A 24,560-nucleotide genomic window follows, 5' to 3' on the forward strand; every position below is an offset into this window, starting at 1 on the left:
AAGCAAAACTTAAACTTGGCTTTTTCATGAGTTTTAAAACTTAAATGGGCACTATCAGATATAAAAACTTTTATATGTTGTATATATTGGCAAAAAAATAGTTATTCTAATATACTTCTTTAAAAAAAAATCACATTTTATTAAAGAAAACTGCCTTTGAAAACCCCACCACTAGGGGTCCCCATACTTCTTAGGACACTGATGAGTGCCACAGTAGCATGAGTGTGTTCAAGGGTCATGGACAAAAGATGGCTGATTGACAAGGCTGCAGGAGGAACACAGCCTGCAGCAACACTGCTGTAACTCCGATTTTTACCAAACATGTGCCTCCAGCTGTTGCAAAACTACAACTCCAAGCATGCCTGGACAGTCAAAGGATATCTGGGCATGCTGGGAGTTGTAGTTTTGCAAAAGCTGTAGGCAGAGTGAGGGAGGGGGAGGAGTCATCACAGTGCATTTTGTAACTTTTGGGAGTTTCTGTTTCTACGCAGTGCACTTTTTGGTAAAAATGACACCTTATCTTTATTCTGTAGGTCCATACGATTACAAGGATACCCAATTTATGTAGGATTTATTTCATTTTACTACTTTAAAACAATTATAACTACCTGCACCAAAATTAGTATGTTTAAAATTATCATCTTCTGACCCTCATAACTTTTTTATTTTTACACATACGGGGCTATATGAAGGATAATTGTTTTGTGCCGTGGTCTGTGTGCGTTTTTTACATGTACGCCATCGACCATGCGATTTATCTACCCTTATATTTTAATAGTTTGGACATTTTCGCACGCGGCAGTACCACATATAATTATTCAAAAATTTTATTTAATTATTTTATTTAAGGCAGGTAAACAACCTCCTGTCGTCCTCTCATGCTGATCGAGACATCATGGTTTCATTGCAATGGTCCCGATCAGCTCCGTTGAGCTGCAGGGACACTTTTACTTTCGGTTTAGACGCCGCAATCAACTTTTAGGGTTAATGCTGAGCATCGGCCCGATCAGCGGTTCCCGGCATTAACATTGCGGATAGCAGTCAGGACCCACAGGATTTGAAGCGTGCTCAGCTCTTGAGTGCACTTCAAAGCCTGGTAACGGGACCAGGGCGTACATGTATGCCCTTGGTCCTTAACTACCAGGACGCAAGGGAGTACCTGTATGCCCCCTGTCCCCAACAAGTTAAAGATGTTATATCACCACTGTGTACCTGGGAATTGTTTTTTACAAATATCAGATATCCAGAATGTCTTCTGATCCTTGTTTTGAGGCCTCAAGCAGTACAGCTTTCACAAGTAGCGCAAGTATTGCATTTTTCGCCATATAAGATGCTCCAGCATATAAGACGCACCCAATTTTAAAGGATGAAAATCTAGAAAAAAAAGATTCTGAACCAAATACAATGTAAAGTATGGGACAGTGATCTTCAACCTGCGGACCTCCAGATGTTGCAAAACTACTTCTCCCAGCATGCCCGAACAGCCGTTGGCTGTCCGGGCATGCCAGGAGTTGTAGTTTTGCAACATCTGGAGGTCCGCAAGTTGAAGATCACTGGTATAGGAGGCAATACTCACGTGTCCCTGCCGCTCCGGACTCGACACCGCTCGTCACCGCTGCCCTGGATGTCTCCCTCCATTGCCGCGTCCCCGGGGTGTCCCCATCGCTCCGGAACATCTCTGCTGCCCGATATACTCGCTCTCTGTCGCCGCCATCACGTAGCTATGCACACTGCTACGCACACCGCTCCTATTGGATGACGGGACAGCGTGCGCAATGACGTGATGACGATGAAGGAGAGCTCCAGCCATGCAGGGGATCACGGCACGGAGCAGAAATCGAGAAGGCAGGTAAGGTCCCTCCCGGTGACCTGTAAGCTGTTCGGGACGCTGCGATTTCACCGCGGCGGTCCTGAACAGCCTGACTGAGCAGCCGGGTTAGTGTCACTTTCGCTTCAGACGCCATGGTCAGCTTTGATCGCAGTGTCTGAAGGGTTAATACAGGGCATTAATCGTGATCGGTGACGTCATGTATTAGCCGAGGGTCCCGGCCGTTGATGGCCGCAGGGACCGCCGCGATAGGACAGGGTTTTAATGGGTATTTGCCGTATAAGACGCACCAACTTTACCCCCCCTCCCAGTTTTGGGGAAGAAAAGGTGGGTCTTATACGGCGAAAAATACGGTAATCAGATACAATAGGTAGGTGCTACTGTATGTCAGGGACATGGCCACATACACAGAAGCATATGTAGGTGGATACTGCTAGGAAATCACAACAAATGCACCTGCCAAACCTAAAATGGCGTTTATGATGCTTCCTTATAAGTTGCACTTTTTGTTATAATTTGAAACAGGGAAGCTAAGTAAACCGATGTGAACATCATTACAGATATATTGGAACAAGTACATAACATTAATTGTAAAACAGAGTTTTTACCTAAACAATCTAGAGGAAGGTAACCAATAGAATAAACCACTGGATTAAGAACCCTTCTTCAAAATGTAGTGACTATAGCTTGTAAGGTAAAATATGTCTGTAAAATAGGGGGAAAATATTGTATTTTAAATCTTATAACAAGCAGAATGAAAGTCTTTGGAAAAGCGGCTGTTTAAAAATGCTTCTGTAATTCCCACATAGTTTTTTTCTATTTTTCTCTTCTTTTTTTTAAAAATTATTTTATTCACACTTTTAAGTACCCATAGGGGACTATTATAAACAGTCTTTTGATGCCATAGCATAGCACTTAACAGTAATATTGGCACGCTCCTTGTACAGTCTGCCTGTATTTTATGAAAAACATTTGGCACCGTTCAATGCAGCAGGATGGTTCTCTGCAGGAGCACATGGTATTATAACTCCTAGGGCTGATGACTTGACTAAGATGATCTTAGGTAAAAAGTCTACTGGTTTCTTAAAGGGGTTATCCAGGAAAAAACTTTTTTTTATATATCAACTGGCTCCAGAAAGTTAAACAGATTTGTAAATGACTTCTGTTAAAAAATCTTAATCCTTTCAGTACTTATGAGCTTCTGAAGTTAAGGTTGTTCTTTTCTGTCTAAGTGCTCTCTGATGACACATGTCTCGGGAACCGCCCAGTTTAGAAGAGGCTTGCTATGGGGATTTGCTTCTAAACTGGGCGGTTCCCAAGACACATGTCATCAGAGAGCACTTAGACAGAAAAGAACAACCTTAACTTCAGAAGCTCATAAGTACTGAAAGGATTAAGATTTTTTAATAGAAGTAATTTACAAATCTGTTTAACTTTCTGGAGCCAGTTGATATATAAAAAAAAGTTTTTTCCTGGATAACCCCTTTAATGTTTTAAATGATAATTTTCTTCTTAAAATTAAATCACAAAAGTTGAAATATATAATTTCAAATTATCTCCCATAATAAATATTATTTCAGCAGCTTTTCCTTGTGGGAGTAATATAATACAGAAGTGTGAAGCAGACCATTTAAATCTGAGCAATTGATAAATACTACTCCGCACAATCCGTTCTGTAAGGTTCTCATATAAAAGAATACATTGTAACAAAGCAATTAATAATGTGTAGCGTTGCTCTTAGCAGCTGCCCAGAGCAGATTGGATCATTTATGAGAACTGCTGTAGTAAGCAGAAATAAATGTAATTAACAGAGATATTTAAACTTTCTGCATACAGAGTAATTGCAGAAAAAATAATAAAGATTACTCAGGAAAAAAGGAGCTTCTTAAAACTTAGCTTTTACTAATACAGTGGTCCCTCAACATACGATGGTAATCCATTCCAAACTGACCATCGTTTGTTGAAACCATCGTATGTTGAGGGATCCGTGCAATGTAAAGTGTAGGACAGTGGTCTACAACCTGCGGGCCTCCAGATGTTGCAAAACTACAACTCCCAGGCTGTCTGGGCATGCTGTGAATTGTAGTTTTTCAACATCTGGAGGTCCACAGGTTGAAGACCATTGATATTGGAAGTTGTACTCACCTGTCCCCGCCGGCCTGGACCGTCACCGCTCGTCACTGCTGCCCTGGATGTCGCCTTCCATCACTGTCGCCGCGTCTCCGGGGTGTCCCCGACGCTCCGGCAGGGCCTCTGCTTCCCCGGCATCCTCGCTCTCCGTCGCCGCCATCACTTCGCTACACACGCAGCTCCTATTGGATTACAGGACGGCATGCGCGGCAACATGATGACGACGATGGAGAGCGCCGACGATGCATGGGATCCCGAAGAGGACGCACCGGAGCCCCGATGACAGGTAAGTGATCGTCAGCGGAGCACACAGGGCATCGTAAACGGCTATATGGTGGCAGCTGAGTATGTTGATGCAGCCTTCAACATGCGATGGCCTCTGAGAGGCCATCGTATGTTGAAATGATCGTATGTCGGGCCCATTGTAGGTCTGGGGGTCACTGTACAGTTAGAAACTCACCAATCACATATAAAATAGTGGATACCAGAGATAGTAATATAATATAACAATAGCCTATAGTATATAGGTTAAAAAAAATCAGTCCTCCTACTGTACTCTGCAGTTGCCTAACTCAATGTTGTGTGCTTACAACAATGAATGAATCGCACAATAATCCCACTCCCAACGCATTTCTGCAAGTGCCAGTTGAAATACTCAGCACACTTGCTTCCTCAGAGGAAACACTCAGGGACTTGTGTAAGGATAGCAAAACTTCAATAGAAAAATCTTCATTCACCTAGAGTAACTAGATTATAGAGTAACTAGATTATTCTTCTGTTGCTGTAGATTATAGAGTGGGCACTTAGTCTATATCCAGGATAGACCCCAATATATGGACATAGATAGATAAAGAGGTAGCGTCACAATGTTAGCTCCCAAGTGGCATATGTCTCACACTGCAGGGGTTCCAGTGACTGGTTCTATATACCCCTGGGCCCTAGGTGTAGACGCTACTGTTCGAAGATTTGCATTCGAACGCAGAGTGGCAGAGTTTCCGCTGTGTTGCCGGGATCACGCCAACACAGTGGGAACGCTGCCACTGCAGATTTCAAATTTACCCTTTAGATGCAGTGATCAATGCCGATCACTGTGTCTAAAGTGAAACTAAAAATCTCTGGTAGCTCAGAGGGGCCCACAGAACCCCTGTGATGTGATTGCGGGGGTCCGTGAGCTAAAACAGCGGAGGAGGGTCCACTTCCCTGCCTCCTGCCATTGATCACTGATTCACTGATGTAGCCTGGCTTAGCCAGGCTATATCAGTGGACCGCCAATCAAGCTGTGTAATGCTATTCCATAATGGATAGCATTATACAGTAAATGCAATCTAATGACTGAATATCAAAGTCCCCTATAGGAGCTTAAAAAGGTGTAAAAAATAAATAAATAAAAGTTTCTAAAATTATGCAAAACTCCCTCCCCTCATAAAATTATAAATTACCCTTATTTTCCGATTTTACAAAAAAGAAAAAAAAAGTTTATATATTTGGTATCACCGCATGCATAAATGTCCAAACTATTAAGATATAATGTTTATGATCCTGCATAGTAAATAGTATAAACCTTAAAAAAAAATAAAAAAAAATCACTGATTTTAATTACATCTTATATTAGAAAAAAGAAAGTATGAAAAGCGATCAAAAAGTCACATCAAAGCAAAAGTGGTACAGCTGAAAACTACAGATCAAGGCACAAAAAATTATAAAAGTTATAGGTATCAGAAGAGGCCAATTTTATGCATATAAATTTTGTTCCTGACACAGACAGAGGTGTCAGCAGAGAGCACTGTGGTCAGACAGAAAAGAACCACACAACTTTCTCTGGAGTATACAACAGCTGATAAGTACTGGAAGGATTAAGATTTCTTTAATTAAAGTAATTAACAAATCTGTTAATATGAAAAAAAAAATTCCATAGGTGTACCCATTTAACGACTTAGGGACCAAGGGCGTACAGGTATGCATTCGCTCCCTGGTACTTAACCCCTTAAGTACCCGGGGTTTTTCCGTTTTTGCATTTTCATTTTTTCCTCCTTACCTTTAAAAAATCATAACTCTTTCAATCTTTCACCTAAAAATCCATATGATGGCTTATTTTTTGCACCACCAATTCTACTTTGTAATGACGTCAGTCATTTTACCCAAATATCTACGGCGAAACTGAAATTAAATTAAAACATTTTGTAAATTTTGGGGGCTTCTGTTTCTGCACAGTACATTTTTTGGTAAAAATGACACCTTCCTTTTATTCTGTAGGTCCATACAGTTAAAATGATACCCTACTTATGTAGGTTTGATTTTGTCGTACTTCTGGAAAAAATCAAAACTACATGCAGGAAAATGTATACGTTTAAAATTGTCATCTTCTGACCCCTATAACTTTTTTATTTTTCTGCGTATGGGGCGGTATGAGGGCTAATTTTTTGCGCCGTGATCTGAAGTTTTTAGCGGTACCATTTTTGCATTGATAGGACTTATTGATCGCACTATTTTGGACTTTGGAATTTTTTTGCGCACACGCCATTGACCAAGCGGTTTAATTAATTATATATTTTTATAATTTAGACATTTCCGCATGCGACGATACCACATATGTTTATTTTTATTTACACAGTTTTTTTTATGGGAAAAGAGGGGTGATTCAAACTTTTAATAGGGGAGGGGTTAAATGATCTTTATTCTTTTTTTTTTCACTTTTTTTTTTGAGTGTTATAGGTCCCATAGGGACCTATAACACTGCACACACTGATCTTTCACATTGATCACTGGTTTCTCATAAGAAACCAGTGATCGATGATTCTGCCGCTTGACTGCTCATGCCTGGATCTCAGGCACTGAGCAGTCATTCGGTGATCGGACAGCGAGGAGGCAGGTAGGGACCCTCCTGCTGTCCTGTAAGCTGTTCGGGATGCCGTGATTTCACCGCGGCTATCCCTAACAGCTCCCTGAGCTAACCGGCATGGTTTCACTTTCATTTTAGACGCGGCGTTCAACTTTTAACGCCGCGTCTAAAGGGTTAACAGCGCGCGGGGTACCTGTACCGGACCGGGGTGACTGCTGATATCTATCAGCAGGCACCCCTTGCAAATGCCCAGGGGGGTCCTGAGACCCCCCCCCCCCCCATGTCGGCGATTTCTCACCAGGGATTTGCATCCATTACGGGTCATACGGGTCTCCAATGACCCGGTAACCCAGAAAATAAGGGGGATCAGGGGTTGTCCAAGACACTCACGATCCACCTGAAGGAATGGGAGTGAGGTGGCAGGGGTTCCACCACTCCTATCCCTGCTATTGGTCGTTCAGAAGCGACGACCAATAGCAGATCGGGGGGGGGGGGGGGGTTAACGTTCGGTTCCCACGCTCTGCCCACCCACAGAGATGTGGGCAGAACGGGGGACCGGCGCCGAAGGTCCACTTACCCATCGGCGGTGGTAGCAGGCGGCGATCAGCGGCGGCATCGGGCGGCGATCGGTGGTGGCAGAGGACGGCAGTGCACCTCCCTGGATCCTACGGAAGCCTGTGAGTTGCCTAGCAACATCTGGAGGGCTACAGTTTGGAGACCACTATACAGTGTAACTTAACAAATACCCCCTATAGGATCTACGGGCACTTGATTATCAAACAACAACCTTGGGGATATATGTCCCTCTATGGTCTAAAACTTAACTTTTAATCAGTTTCCAAATAATAATTTGTTTGCTCAAATTTACCACTAGGTTACAGTGTGTACTTTAAAATTACAGTCCCTATTTGTAATTTTGTAGCATTCTATGCATGGATGTATCCGATCACGGGGCTCTGTTTGCAGCACTCTGCTCTGACACTATCTACAGACATAGTGTCCCAGCACTCCGTGATCAATCCACATTATGAGTGCGGGGACTGAGCTAAAAACTTTCCTCCTCTATCTCAACATTTCGCTAGTAAGGTCTAGCTTTTTCAAGAGTATGAGGTACACTGAGTAATGGCTCCTCTCGTTATTTAAGCCCTCGCTGCTAATAGCGCTAATTGTTCGGCAATCTCATTATCCAATCACACTTCGTACTTCTTCTTACATCATTCAGACGCCACACGTATTATACTCTTATTGGTGGATATGACTTCAGTATAAGCCAATGGAGGTTACTGCTTTGGGCATGGTATCGGACTTAGTGGTATTGGCTTCTAGTTCTGACTAACTGCGCTTGTGTAGAATCAATATCCTGCGCATGTCTTTGAATTTAGTTTTTACTAGTATGACGGCACTTTACTGCGCATGTCTTTCGACTTAGTTTTTCTTAGTCTCCATAACTGGTTCATTGATATACTGCGCATGTCCATGGACTTAGTTTTATCCAGAACCAAGTGAGTACTAACATTGCTTACTATACTTAGTAACTTTAATTAATCGGCATAGATGCTTGCTGCAATCTTGAGGTCAGTATACTTAGTAATTATACTGATTCCTCATTCACTAATGTTATCGCTTTCGGACTTCTTATTCTTTTGTCCCACAATTCGCAGGTACAGCTATAAAACTGCCCCGCAATGTAAATGTCCCCACTGTTAGGTAGCGCTCGTCTTTATAGTTCTATCTATCTTTATAACCTGCTGTAAATAGTTACTTTCATATTTTTATCACATATACAATGGACTCTTTTGGTGATCTTTGTATCTATTCTTGCTAGTAAATTGCCTTTATCCTAAAGGTAGTATATGACTTATTAGTGTGACATGAATAATCACTATCTTTGTTGTACATTGCTAGATTAATAAATACTACTGACGGCCTATCTATTAATAATCCGTGCTTACAGTGTATTTTATATAGTCATATTGTATCTATTAGGAGTTGTTAGTTTTTGTCCATTTTATGTATATTATAGATACAATATGACTATATAAAATACACTGTATGCACGGAATATTAATAGATAGACCGTCAGTAGTATTTATTAATCTAGCAATGTACAACAAAGATAGTGATTATTCATGTCACACTAATAAGTCATATAGTACCTTTAGGATAAAGGCTATTTACTAGCAAGAATAGATACAAGGATCACCAAAAGAGTCCATTAACACAGTATATGCGATAAAAATATGAAAGTAACTATTTACAGCAGGTAATAAAGATAGATAGAACTATAAAGACGAACGCTACCTAACAGTGGGGACATTTACATTGCGGGGCGGTTTTATAGCTGTACCTGCGAATTGTCGGACAAAAGAATAAGAAGTCCGAAAGCGATAACATTAGTGAATGAGAAATCAGTATAATTACTAAATATACTGACCTCAAGATTGCAGCAAGCATCTATGCCGATTAATTAAAGTTACTAAGTATAGTAAGCAACGTTAGTACTCACTTGGTTCTGGATAAAACTAAGTCCATGGACATGCGCAGTACATTAATGAACCAGTTATGGAGACTAAGAAAAATTAAGTCGAAAGACATGTGCAGTATATCAATGAACCAGTTATGGAGACTAAGAAAAACTAAGTCGAAAGACATGCGCAGTAAAGTGCCGTCATACTAGCAAAAACTAAGTTCAAAGACATGCGCAGGATATTGATTCTACAGTATACAGTGGTCTCTAAACTGTAGCCCTCCAGATGTTGCAGAACTACAACTCCCAGCATGCCCAGACAGCTGCTTGGGCATGCTGGGATTTGCAGTTTTGCAAAAGCTGGAGGGCTACAGTTTAGAGATCACTGTGCAGTGGTCTCTAAACTGTGGCCCTCTAGATCTTGCAAAACTACAACTCCTAGCATGCCCACACAGCAGTTTGCTGTCTGGGCAAGCTGGGATTTGTAGTTTTGCAACATCTGGAGGGCCACAGTTTGGAGATCACTGTGCAGTGGTCTCTAAACTGTAGCCCTCCAGATGTTGCAAAACTGCAAATCCCAGCATGCCCAAACAGCAAACAGCTGTCTCGGCATGCTGGGGGTTGTAGTTGCATACCTCCCGCTGTTACATAACTACATGCTACATCTCCTAGCATGTCCTTCGGCAATCAGTACATGCTGGGAGTTGTAGTTTTGCAACAGCTGGAGGCACACTGGTTGGAAAATACCGAGTTAGGTAACAGAATCTAACTGAAGGTTTTCCAACCAGTGTGCCTCCAGCTGTTGCGAAAGTACAACTCCCAGCATGCACGGTCTGTCAGTACATGCTGGGAGTTGTAGTTTTGAAACAGCTGGATGCAAAAACCATTTCAGCAAAATTTTCTTTCCAAAAGCCAAATGTGACTCCTTATCTTCTGAGCATTGTAGTGCGCCTGCAGAGCATTTTACGTCCTAACATGGGGTATTTCCATACTCAGAAGAGATGGGGTTACAGATTTTGGGGGGCATTTTCTCCCATTACCCTTTGTAAAAATGTTAAATGTTAAATAATGTGATAAAATACTTGTAGGGAATTAAAACCCACAAAGAAAACTACACCCACTCTTCAGGGCCATTGTCTCCGCTTTAAAGGGATACTCCATTGCTAGAGATCTTATCTCCTATACATAGGAAAGGGAATAAGATGTCTGATTGCGGGGGTCTCTTAGCTGGGACCCCCCACTATCTTCATCACATCCCGTCCCCTCCATTCATGTCCATGGGTGGGGGTGTGACAGCTGTCATGTCCTCTCCCATAGACATGAATGGAGGGGACGTGGCATGACGTCACAACTACGGCTTCCCAAACAAGGCGTTCTGAACATAATGCTCAGAACGCTCGGTGTCTGCACAGAGATTGCGGGAGGTCCCAGCCGCGAGACCCCGCAATCAGACATCTTATCCCCTATCCTATGCATAGGGGATAAGATGTCCAGCAATAAAGTACCCCTTTAATAATAAGCTAAGGAAAAGTAGTCTTTTAAAGGAACAACTGTATAAAAATGTTAAAGCATGGAAGGGATGAACAACACATGAAAGTGTTTAACATAAAAGTCGGAGTCATTACTTCGTGACCGCAATTTTACTCCTCGAGCTGAGACATACCAATTAACAGTATTACAGGTGGACCAGTTATAACCATTTGCAATGCCTCGGGGGGCAATTTTCACTGTATTCTGCGGTAGTAACTGTGAGAAAGTGACAAACAGCCAACAAATGGGGACACAGCTTCTTTAGTAGTTTGCTTCCCTGAGCGCCTTTAATGTGCTTGTAACAATAAGTTGGCTTTGATATGTTTCCCCAATGAATATTTTTATAGAGCAGATGGGGTCTTTATGTGAAGCTGATCCATGGGCACGCTGCTCTGGCTGCTCAGCCTTAGAAGTGAAATGATTGCTTTCCAAATTTAATGTGAATGATATCAGATATCAAAGAAACTTGTTGTGTTGGAAAACATCACACTCATAATAAAATGGCTTTAATGATATTGCTGCAGGCCTGTTATTTTTATTTCTAAAATAAACTGTTAATTATTCACTTGACCCAGGGATAAGGGATATGTAATGACTAATGCACTGTACAAGGATTATTCATTTTTATGTGACACCATGTGTACAAAAGCAAGTCTGCAGTAGGGAAAAGGAAAAACGACGTGACCGAGCCGCTCATCCGCGACTAATTTGACCGTTAAGCATTGCAATATCCTTTTGGCAAAAAAAGTAAGACTGATTTTATATGACAGGAGACAGATTTCACGAACATTCTGAAACTCTTCAGTATAATGATTTCTTATTAATATTGATATTGCATGTGTCTGGGTATATCCATTGACATTTTCCCAGCATAAAATTCCAAAGAAATGATTCAGACGTTTTCCACCAAATTTGCAGAATTCAATCACTGCTGCAAAATATATTATATGTATAAATGTAAAAATCATTCAATGGTATGGCTATGTTCAAACATGTACTGGCTCTCTAATGTGTTACTAAGTTTCGTAATGGATGTTTTTTCATCCATATTAATCTTTAACTCAATAGCAGAGTTAATAGACTAAAGATAATGGCTCTGATTCTACAGTAAAGCCCCTGTCCATACTAAACAAACATCACTATTTAAAACCTCAAATTACTATACAATACAGTATCTGTCTCTTGAAAAAAAAAGTGCTGCCGCCATTTCCCATGATGCATCTGGGTTTGCAGAGAGCCTCATCACTGTACTTACATCTAAGGGCAGTAAGTAACATAGATCTTCTTTTATTCATAGTGTAGAGTATGATTGTGATACAGCAGCAGTTGTATCACAACAATTTTTTTTTGTTCTGTTGTGGGTACTTACAAATAGGAGAACAGTGTCAAGCTCAATCACAAAGGAGACAGTCAGTGTGGACCTACTGTCACTACACTTCGCAAGGAGGGTGCAGCTGAGATGGAGGGATCTATACTGCCAGAAGATAGATAATTTCTTCACAGAAAGTCAGGTGACATAGAACAGATCACTTCCTGTGACACATTAAGCACTGTTATTTTCTGGTATGCCTTGTTATCATACTGGTGGTCACATGACCATGTACAGTATTGAACTGCATGGATGCAGCAGAGTTGGAAAGAAACAAATAGCACTACAGGAAAACTGTTTGTGAATGTTAAAGGGGTAATACCGTGCTGAGAACTTATCCCCTATCTAAAGGATAGGGGATAATTTGCCTGATCGCGCAGGGACCCGCCGCTGGGGACCCCCACGATCTCGCACGCAGAACCCCGCTCTCATCAGGCCCTGGAGCGAACATCCGCTCCGTGTCTGATGACAGGGAAGGTGATCGTGACGTCACGATACTCCGACCCTTGATCGACAGTCATTAGACCTGGAGTGATGTTCACTCCGGGGCCTGATGAGAGCCGAGTGCTGCGTGCGAGATCGCGGGGGTCCCCAGCGGCGGGACCCAGCGTGATCAGACAACTTATACCCTATCTTTTAGATAGGGGATAAGTTGTCAGCGCGGTAGTACCCCTTTAACCCTTTAAGGACCGGGGTTTTTTCCGTTTTTGCATTTTAATTTTTTGCTCCTTGCCTTTAAAAAATCATAACTCTTTCAATTTTGCACCTAAAAATCCATATGATGGCTTATTTTTAGCGACACCAATTCTACTTTGTAATGATATCAGTCATTTTGCCCAAAAATCTACGGTGAAACGGAAAAAAAAATCATTGTGCGACAAAATTGAAAAAAAACGCAGTTTTGTAAATTTTGGGGGCTTCCGTTTCTACATAGTACATTTTTCAGTAAAAATGACACCTTATCTTTATTCTGTAGGTCCATACGATTAAAATGATACCCTACTTATATAGGTTTGATTTTGTCGGACTTCTGGAAAAAATCATAACTACATGCAGGAAAATTAATACGTTTAAAATTGTCATCTTCTGACCCCTATAACTTTTTTATTTTTCCGCGTATGGGGCGGTATGAGGGCTCATTTTTTGCGCCGTGATCTGAAGTTTTTAAAAGTTTCATTTTTGCATTGATAGGACTTATTGATCGCTTTTTATTCATTTTTAAATTATATAAAAAGTGACCAAAAATGCACTATTTTGGACTTTGGAATTTTTTTGCGCGCACGCCATTGACCGAGCAGTTTAGTTAATGATATATTTTTATAATTCTGACATTTCCACACGCGGCGATACCATATATGTTTATTTTTATTTTTATTTACACTGTGTTTTTTTTATTTATTGGAAAAGGGTGGTGATTCAAACTTTTAATAGGGGAGGAGTTAAATGTTCTTTATTCGCTTTTTTTTTTTCACTTTTTTTTGCAGTGTTATAGGTCCCATAGGGACCCATAACACTACACACACTGATCTTTATCATTGATCACTGGTTTCTCATAGGAAACCAGTGATCGAAGATTCTGCCGCATGACTGCTCATGCCTGTAAGCTGTTCGGGATGCCGCGATTAGCCGCGGCTATCCCGAACAGCCCGACTGAGCTAGCCGGCAACTTTCACTTTCGCTTTTAGCCGCGCGGCTCAGCTCTCAGCGCGCGGCTAAAGGGTTAATAGCGCGCTGCGCCGCGATCGGCGCTGCGCGCTATTAGAGGCGGGTCCCGGCTTCACTATGACGCCGGGCCCGCCGTGATATGACGTGGGGTTACTGTGTAACCCCGTGTTATATCAGGAGAGCAGGACCAAGGACGTACCGGTACGTCCTTGGTCCTTAAGGGGTTAATAATATATCCCAAAAAATGCTTAAGACAGAGTTCAAATGTCTGACATTCAACCTACAGGGTATGCAACCGCACCAGTACAAATTAATGTGTGCCAAGATGTCAAAATGTAACTTTAGCATATATTTAAAGTGTACCTGTCATTAACTAAAACTTTTTGCATAATGCAGATGATACCACTATATGCATATTTGTAATATACTTTGGTTAAAAATGTGTATATTTTTGTCCCTACAGCTATTGTTTGTGTATCTCTGTAAGGAGTCTAAATACAGGAAGTGAGGGTGGACAAGCAGGGCTCTGTACACTGCGGACAAGCATGGCTCTGTACACTGAGGACAAGCAGGGCTCTGTACACTGAGGACAAGCAGGGCTCTGTACACTGAGGACAAGCTGGGCTCTGTACACTGAGGACAAGAGTAGCTCTGTGCACTGAGGACAAGCAGGGCTCTGTACACTAAGGACAAGCAGGGCTCTGTACACTATGGACAAGCAGGGCTCTGTGCATTGAGGACAAGCAGTGCTCTGCACACTAAAGACAAAGAGGGTTATGTACACTATGGACAAGCCGGGCTCTGTACGCTGAGGACAAGCAGGGCTCTGTGCACTGAGGACAAGCAGGGCTCTGTACACTGAGGACAAGCAGGGCTCTGTACACTGAGGACAAGCAGGGCTCTGTATACTGAGGACAAGCAGGGTTCTGTACACCGAGGACAAGCAGGGCTCTGTACACTAAGGACAAGCAGGGCTCTGTGCACTGAGGACAAGCAGGGCTCTGTACACTGAGGACAAACAGGGTTATGTACACTATGGACAAGCAGGGCTCTGTGCACTGAGGACAAGCAGGGCTCTGTACACTGAGGACAAGCAGGGATCTGTACACTGAGGACAAGCAGGGCTCTGTACACTGAGGACAAGCATGGCTCTGTACACGGAGGACAAGCAGGGCTCTGTACACCGAGGACAAGCAGGGCTCTGTACACTGAGGACAAGCAGGGCTCTGTACACTGAGGACAAGCAGGGCTCTGTATACTATGGACAAGCAGGGCTCTGTACACTATGGCTTCATGACAGGCTCCCAGCTCACACATGAGGACAATTGACAAGCCAGGAGCCTGCACAGAGCCCTGCTTGACCTGCTCACACCTTCTGTATTTGGACTCCTCACAGGCAATAGCAATTTTATACAATTTTTTTTAGCCAATGTATATTACAAATGTACATATATTCGTATTTTCTTCTTGTTGGGTTCTATGGAGTAAGAGAATTTTATTAAGAATAGAAAACAGCAAATCTAGCATAAGGCTGGTGTTCATATGGCATGGTGTTAAATGAAAAGTATGAGTTACATAATTCTAGACCAAAGACAAACACACAAGATCAAAGGTCAATGTAGGTCATATAGGTACAGTATCACATTGTAGTGGTAAAGCAGTTGTACTATAATTTCCAAGACATGCTTTAAGTACATAATTTATAGTAGGTTTATTTCATATTACTAATGTATGGCCTCTAGTACAGCATTATTGAGCACCATAAAGAATAAAGATTGATTGAAAAGTTGACCGTGTTAAGCAATTATTTGGCAGGTTATAGATGATATTTAATAGTATGCTGAAATATATAATTAGAGAAATGTTACGCATGTTAGAAGTTATGTATAACAATTCTACATAATAAATCCCTGTTACCTCACAGCTAGTTTACTGTAAACAAGTTTTCTGAATTATGGACCATGTAGTGCATATTCCAAAAGTACTGTATAAACTGATGTAAATAGACAGAGAAAGCCAAAGTAAAGAAAGGAGAAAACACAAGGGAGTGATGGGGAATAGTGTTGGTCGTGAACATTCGCATTTAAATTTTTTATCGCGAATATAGCAAATTTGCAAATTCGTGAATATTGTGAATATATTAGCTATATATTCGAAATTACGAATATACACTTTTTTCCGCATATGCGCATATTCCTTCTTTTCACTTGTGGGCCAAATAGAATGATGCAAATACACTTGTCAGAGGTTATCAACAACATCCCTAGCAACCAATAGTAAAGTTGCCCACCCCCTCACTGGTGTCTTCCTCGAATATGCGAATATGCAAATATTCACAAATGCGAACATTCGTCTATATATTCGCAAAATATCGCAAATTCGAGTTTGGGCAATGCCGCTCATTACTAATGGGGAACAAAAAAGGCCAAGGCTTTGAAATTTGCCTAATTTAAAAAATAGTCTTATAAATCTATTTGCTGCTAAAGCTGTAGACACTGTTGAATAGGCCTGACATGCCTTCTCACTTGTCCTTACCTCCCAGCACCATCTTGACTTAGGGCGCGTTCACACCGCCGTTTGCCCCCGTTCCATTAAAAAAAAAAACGGATTTAAACAAACGGATAGAAATGGCTAATCAAACGGGTATCCGTTAGAAGTGTTTTGTAACTGTTTTTAATCCGTTTTTTTTTTTTTTTACATAAAAAAATCAGCCACCTGCATACTCCTGCAGCCAGGACTAGTACTACTCCCATCATGAACAGACTTGTTTCCATGGTGGAAGTAGTAGTTCCTGGAGCAGGAGTCTGGGGAGGCTACATTAGAGTTTGTACTACAACCCCCATCATGGATCAGACTCTGTTCCATGATGGGGGTTGTTGTACAGGGGCTGAGGGATTGATCGCACTGGGTCTCACTTCTGAGACCCGATCCGATCAGAAGTTATTAAGCAGGGGAGCGGGCGGCATGGTCTGCAACCCTGCGATCACCGATGTACTGTATTTTATTTTCATTTTTAAATTCCCCGCGGGGAGCTCTGAATGGCCCGTACTGAGGAGCCAATCAGGGCACCCTGCAGGGATTTTTAAAATGGACAATGTATATTAAAAGCGCTGTGGGGGGCAAGATATATAGAGCTATATATCTAGCCCCCCAGCACATTTATAAAGATATTACCCACGCCAGCGCAAAAATATATACCCCCGCAGTATATATATATGTATATATATATATATGTATATATATATGTACCCCTGCCAGCGCATTTATAATGTAACCCCCGCCTGCATCTTTATAATGATATACTCCCCGCCAGTGCAATTATCAATATATACTCCCTGCCAGCGCAATTATCGAAATATACCCCCCACCAGCGCATTTATGTGACCCCCGCTGGCGCAAATGTCATTAATGCAGCGCGATGTATGAATAGTATTTTACTCGCAGAGCATCGCACCAGCTGCTGCCGGCGCGATGCTGCTAATAGAATACTATTCATACATTGCGCTGCAGCCTGCAGGGGCATATTATATAGAAGTGCTGTGGGGGCCAGATAATACTATATATCTGGCCCCCACAGCACTTCTATATGATATGCCCCTGCAGGCTGCAGCACGATGTATGAATAGTACTGTATTCTATTAGCAGCATCGCGCCGGCAGCAGCTGGTGCGATGCTCTGCAAGTAAAATACTATTTATACATCTCGCTGCATCAATGACATATGCACCAGCGGGGGGTCACATAAATGCGCTGGCGGGGGGGTATATATTGATAATTGCGCTGGCGGGGGGGTATATCATTATAAAGGCGCAGGCGGGGGTTACATTATAAATGCGCTGGCGGGGTCACACATATATATACACTCCCGCCAGCGTAAAAGACAGACCGCAGAGGAATACAAGATACCAAGGTCAAACACCCACTATACAGAAGAAGAAATGAACTCTATGGATGTACAAACTGTGGTAAATATTTCCTCCTGTTCTTTATCGAATGATCAATTATTATTACTATCCAAGGGCCTTAATTTTTGTCCTAATCAATTCAATGATTGGTTCCAACTAGAGTTGGATTTGGTACAGTTTTTGCGAAAAATTAAATTGAAAATTTGGTTTTCTCAACAGGTTGTGCAGGAATCAGTGGTAACTGACACACCCAGCAATATTGGTTTTGAGTTTAAAAAATTACAATTACAGATGTCCAGCGATTTGGTGGAATCACATGCACTAACCACATTTGCTGATTGTGTCAGAAGGGAACTTACTCAGATCAGACAAGTACAAACACAACTCAAACATCCTAATCTTACCCATAGGGAACTCACTGCCATTCAAGAACTTGTCCATGACCACAACCTCATCGTCAAACCGGCTGATAAAGGTGGTGGGGTTGTGGTCATGGACAGGAGCACATATCTGAGGAAGGCCTATAGACAATTGAATGACCATAATGTATATAAGGTGTTACCTAGAGATCCTAGGAAGGACATGGAAAGGCCTCTACAAGAGATCATTAACAACACATACGAACAGGGTCTTATTGATAGAAAATTAAGTGAACTTTTACTTGTACAGTATCCAATTACGCCTCTTCTATATCTTCTGCCAAAGATACATAAGTGCCTGCAGAATCCACCAGGCAGGCCTATTGTGTCTGGCAGAAGTTCTTTGTCCAGTAATGTATCCATCTTTCTAGACAAAGTTTTAAGAACATTTGCAATAAATACTAAGTCATATCTTAGAGACACAAGTGATTTTCTATCTAAAATATCCTCTGTGGTTCTGCCACCTGATGTAATTATAGTCAGCTTTGACATTGTTAGCCTCTACACTTCAATCCAGCATGAACGGGGTGTAGAGGCGGTTCTGGTGAACGCCAATTTTGATCCCCAGCAAGTGTCCTTTGTCTTGACATTGCTTATGTTTGTAATGCAGAATAATTATTTCCTTTTTCATGAGAAATACTATGTGCAGCTGCGTGGGATCGCCATGGGCAGTAACATGGCACCCACTTATGCTAACATAGTAATGGCGGATTTTGAGGAGACACACATCTATGTAGCCCACCACTCCAGGAAGATCCTGGGGTGGTGGTGCTACATAGATGATATTTTTTTGATTTGGAAGGGCACAGAAAGTGACCTTATGGATTTTCAATCTTACTTGAATGGTATAGATAGTAATTGATAATTTACCCTATCCCATTCTAGACACAAAATACAATTTTTGGATACGGAAATTATAGTGGAGAGTGATAGGTTATCAACAGACCTATTTTGCAAACCTACTGATTGCAATACCGTGTTGAAATTTGATTCATGTCATGCTAGGGCAATGATTAAATCATTACCATACAGTCAATTTTTACGTGCAAATAGGATTGTAGACACTGAGGAAAAGTTGGACAAGGCCTTGGATAAGATGACATCTCAGTTTATCTCTAGAGGTTACCCTATAGGGATAGTAGAACAACAAAAACAGAAACTACAGGAGGAGAGACAGGGCTTGAGACAGCCTAGGAGGAAAAAAGACCAGACATCCCGGATCCCGTTCATCTCTACGTATAACGAGGTCTCGGGGATGATTGCCCAAAAAATAAAAAAAACACTGGCATCTCATAAGTGATGGTTACCCAAATATACCTGAGCTACAAAATGTTCCATTAATGTCTTATTATAGGGCTAGAAATTTAAGGGACCGCCTGGTAAAAGCTAATGTAGCTAGATCAAGATCAGGTTCGCAGAAATTCCTCACTGTGCAATCCAAGGGGTGCTTTCCCTGTCAGAGATGCATAAATTGTAAATACATCCAGAAAGGGGAGGAGTTTGTGCACCCCAAGACGGGGAGACATTCCCTATTAAACATTACCTAACATGTGACAGCGAATTTGTAATTTACATTTTGTGGTGCCCCTGCAACCTTAGATATATATAGAGGAGACAAAATGTGAATTTAAAACTAGACTCAATCAGCACCGCTATACAATTAGAAAAAAAAGGATTGACCTTCCGGTATCCAAGCATTTCTTGGATGCAGGCCACTCTGAACGTGATCTAAAATGTATGGTGGTAGACCACATCCCACCACTAAAGAGAGGTGGGGACAGGGTCACCATCCTACAAAAAAGAGAATTAAGATGGATGTTTAAATTGAACTCACTCAAACCAAATGGTTTAAATGTCGAATTTGTGGTCCCCCCAAAAATGGTTTGATGGAGGATTACTGCACCATGGGGCATAGCCACTTGATGCTGACAGTGTCCAGGTTGTTATAAATATGTACAAGTGATAACGTATATGAATATTGCTTATTAATTTTTTTTTCTTTTTAATTTATTAATTATTAAGATTATTAATTTTTTTGTTTTATATTTTCAAGACTTTTGTCATGGTGGCACAGGAACACTGAACAGCCAAATATTGCGCCTGGGTCCACAGTTTTCTATATATGTACACCCTTTTATATAATTTCTTGTAATATATAATTTTTTATTTTCTTTTTTGATCGGGGATGTTTATGTCCATATAGTGTGGTGCCATAGCTCTATAAAAAAAAACTTCTCTTCATTCTTCATTATTCACATTAGATGTACTCCCTTACATAACTTTACAGATACCCCAATGAATGGCATGTGGATTATAGGGAGCCTTGGGACACTGTCTCCCATATAACAATAGTGTCCTGGTAAGAGACTCTATGGACCATAGGGGGAGGGATTCACTCCCGGTGGATCAGGAGTACTGTGATACAGGGGGTACTAAATTGTATCCTTTGTTACACAGCCAGGTACACAAATTAATGGGGAGACTGCTGTGTTCCGGTCCCGCGACTGTATTATTGCAAGTGGTAATTGTATGTATGTAGGGGTTTATTGGGAGTCACCTAGTGTTCCTATGTTCACCTTGCAAGTTGGAACATTGGAATCGGCTATTTACTAGTTTGCCAGTATCGGCACCTTTACATTGCCCTTTTCTAAAATGGCGCCCGCAGCCTTGAAATAACCAACGAACATGCGCAATAGAATGCCATTGATTGGCTCCATACTATGATAGTCTCTAGCTAGACGCCTCCTGTTGGAGCCTAGCAACCATGACGCCACACTGTTATTGGCTAATATTCTCCTTACCCGGAACCGAGGTTGCGGACAATGGCGGCGCACACAAGGTCAGTAGCGTGGTTGGCACCATGACAATTAATGTTTTTAATCTCATACACCTGTACACTGTCACTGTTGACACTTATGTTGCACTTTTTATGTTGATCCATATAAGTGTGTTGGTAGATCGACATATACAATAACATGCTAAATGTATGTTTAGAGCACTAAGAGCATTATGTATAGTCATTATACTATATATGACTGTATAACACGGTTTTTATACTTTGTTTATATTTTGGTTTTTATTGTGATATCACTGATCATGCTAATGTGTGATGATGTCATTAATTGGGGAAGTGTGTATTTAAACCCCTCTGTATCACTTGTATGCACTTGAAAATGGCGGTGAGAGATCGCCGAAACGTTGTTTTCTACATCATGGAATAAATTCACAGTTTTTGGATTACATTATCGTGGTGTGCTGCCTTTATCCATTACATATATATATATATATGATAAATGTAGGCAGCACACCAAGAATTGTGCTAAATCAAAGTGCTTTTATTCCAAGGAACAAGACAACGTTTCGGCGATCTCACACCGCCATTTTCAAATGGCGGTGTGAGATCGCCGAAACGTTGTCTTGTTTCTTGGAATAAAAGCACTTTGATTTAGCACAATTCTTGGTGTGCTGCCTACATTTATCCTATTGAAAAACGGACCGGAGCACCGAGGTCTAAGGGCTGGCACCCATTCAGAGCAGGAATTCAGAGGTGCCGCTTCAATTTGGATTGTATATATATATATATATATATATATATATATATACTGTGGGGGTATATATTTTTGCGCTGGCGGGGGTTATATCTTTATAAATGCACTGGGGGCTAGATATATAGCTCTATATATCTTGCCCCCCACAGCGCTTTTAATTTACATTGTCCATTTTAAAAATCCCTGCAGGGAGCCTTGATTGGCTCCTCAGTACGGGCCATTCAGAGCTCCCCGCGGGGAATTTAAAAATGAAAGTAAAATACAGTAAATCGGTGATCGCAGGGTTGCGGACCATGCCGCCCGCTCCCCTGCTTAATCACTTTTGATCGGATCGGGTCTCAGAAGTGAGACCCGGTGCGATCAATCCCTCAGCCCCTGTACAACAACCCCCATCATGGAACAGAGTCTGATCCATGATGGGGGTTGTAGTACAAACACTAATGTAGTCCCCCCCAGCCACCGGCAGACTCCTGCAGCCGGGGAACAGACTTGTTTCCATGATGAGAGTAGTAGTAGTCCCACAACACTGTAGGAGCCTGCTGATGTCACCTCTTCTGAGCATGCTCAGATGTAATTACTGATATTTTAAACCCGGGTGCAAACGGTTGACATTAAAGGTTCATCCGTTTGCCATAGACTTCAATGTTAAAATTATGATGTCCGTGTTTTCTTCTGTTTTCACGGAAGAAAAAATACTGCATGTGTCATTTTTTTCTTCCATGAAAAAAATGGAAATGAGTGCAAACGGGTGCACACGGATGTAAACGGATTGTAAAAAAATCCCATTGACATGAATGGGATTTTTAAAAAAACGTTTTTAATCCATTTACAATCTGCAAAAATGGAGCTGAAACAGGGATAAAAAAAACGGGGGCAAACGGCCGTGTGAACGCACCCTTGCACACAGAGGCCTGTACAACAGTTGAGGAACTATGGCAATCACCATCGGCTCCAGGAAAGGTGAAGTGTTTTCTTTAACCCTAATAGATATTCAGCAGTGTCTGCAGCAAAACAGTGTCTACAATACAAACAAATTACTGCTATTAAAAAATCTTAATCCTTCCAATACTTCAGATGCTGTATGTTTCACAGGAAGTTCTTTTCTTTTTTAATTTATTTTCTGTCTGACCACAGTACTCTCTGCTGACACCTCTGCCCTTGTCATGAACTGTCCAGAGTAGGAGCAAATCCCCATAGCAAACCTCTCCTGCTCTGGACAGTTCCTGACATGAACAGAGGTGTCAGCAGAGAGCATTATCATAAGACAGAAAATAAATTCAAACTAAAAAGAACTTCCTGTGGAGCATACATAAGATCAAGTGTAGTATATTCCTGTTAGTTGGTGGTGTGGAAGACCACCAAACCAGGATACGCAAACCACACAAAATGGTGCAGGTGTACCGTGGTCAGCTGTATGTCTAGGCAGCAGGCCCGTAAAGAGATACTCCACTGGAAAAAAAAATTAAATCAACTGGTGCCATAAAGTTAAACAGATTTGTAAATTACTTCTATTAAAAAAGCTTAATCCTTCCAGTACTTATCAGCTGCTGTATGCTCCACAAGAAGTTCTTTTCTTTTTGAATTTCTTTTCTGTCTGACCACAGTGCACTCTGCTGACACCTCTGTCCATTTTAGGAACTGTCCAGAGTAGGAGCAAATCCCCATAGCAAACATCTCCTGCTCTGTACAGTTCCTGACATGGACAGAGGTGTCAGCACTGTGGTCAGACAGAAAAGAAACTCAAAAAGAACTTCCTGTGGAGCATACAGAAGCTTATAAGCACTAAAAGGATTAAGATTTTGTAATAGAAGTAATTTACAAATCTGTTTAACTTTCTGTCATCAGTTGATTTAAAAAGAATGTTTTCCAGTGGAGTACTCCTTTAAGCGACCTGTATCTTCTGGATCTTGCCCTAAGGTTTGTGTAGGGTAAGAGATGAGGTGCAAAAGTCTCCTGGAAGTGGTGATCCCAGGGTGCCGGAACTCACTTGGGAGTAGCGACACCACTTGACTGATGGCACGCAGCACGTACCTCTAGCTTTCCAGCCTTCTGGCTGTTGATATGCAGAGGAATTTTTATAGATCTGGCTGGATGACTGGGCAGTATTACACTGTGACAATCCACTTATTTATTCTTTACGTTTTGTCACTGTGCTTACGTTTGTGTTCTTTTTTATGTACACCAGGATTTGGTCAGGGTGCGGTAGCCCTTTGGAGTGTCCCTCCTGCCGGTCTAGGGGAGGTGTGTGTAGCCATTAGGTTCCTCACCTCCCTGCTGTACCCAAGGCATCCCTGCTTCATACAATTATAGTAAAATCTCCATTAGCGAACACCTCTCAATAGCGTATAGTTTTTTTTTTGCACCCTCCGAATAAGGTGCTTGCTTCGGCAGCACATATACTAAAATTGAAACGATACAGAGAAGATTAGCATGGCCCCTGCGCAAGGATGACACGCAAATTCGTTAAGCGTTCCATATTTTATTCCATCCGTGTTTCCTAGTGACTTTGATTCCAGGTTGGCTCCATGATTTCTGTCTGGTTTGCATTAGGGGATGAGTATTTAACACTACAATAACCTCTAGTCCACTGATTTCTAAACATCTCTCCAATAACCCTCTCACATATAGTTATATATTGGAATGTCAACCTGCGATCTTCAATATTCGTGAGATTCTGATAAACAGTCAGAGTCTTCACCCTTTCACTATCCTTTCTAACAATACTCTTAATTTCTCAGATATTAGTGGCTTTTTCTCATAGGATTGAAAAGGATGACTAAAATGGACATACTCAAACCAATAATGACAAGAAAGGTTACATTTGTGTTTTAGTCCATTCCATCCCTTCCATTCTCCCTCTT

At 41.5% G+C, this 24,560-nt stretch overlaps 1 non-coding gene across 1 annotated transcript; it reads left to right on the forward strand.

The window, feature by feature from the left end:
* Positions 1-24,074: 24,074 nt before the first annotated feature.
* Positions 24,075-24,181, forward strand: LOC130359636 (U6 spliceosomal RNA). The gene has a single exon (XR_008890340.1). It is a non-coding gene; the product is annotated as a U6 spliceosomal RNA (small nuclear RNA).
* Positions 24,182-24,560: the final 379 nt, after the last annotated feature.

This window comes from Hyla sarda, chromosome 2 (assembly GCF_029499605.1).
Source record: "Hyla sarda isolate aHylSar1 chromosome 2, aHylSar1.hap1, whole genome shotgun sequence".
Taxonomy (NCBI): Eukaryota; Metazoa; Chordata; class Amphibia; order Anura; family Hylidae; genus Hyla; species Hyla sarda.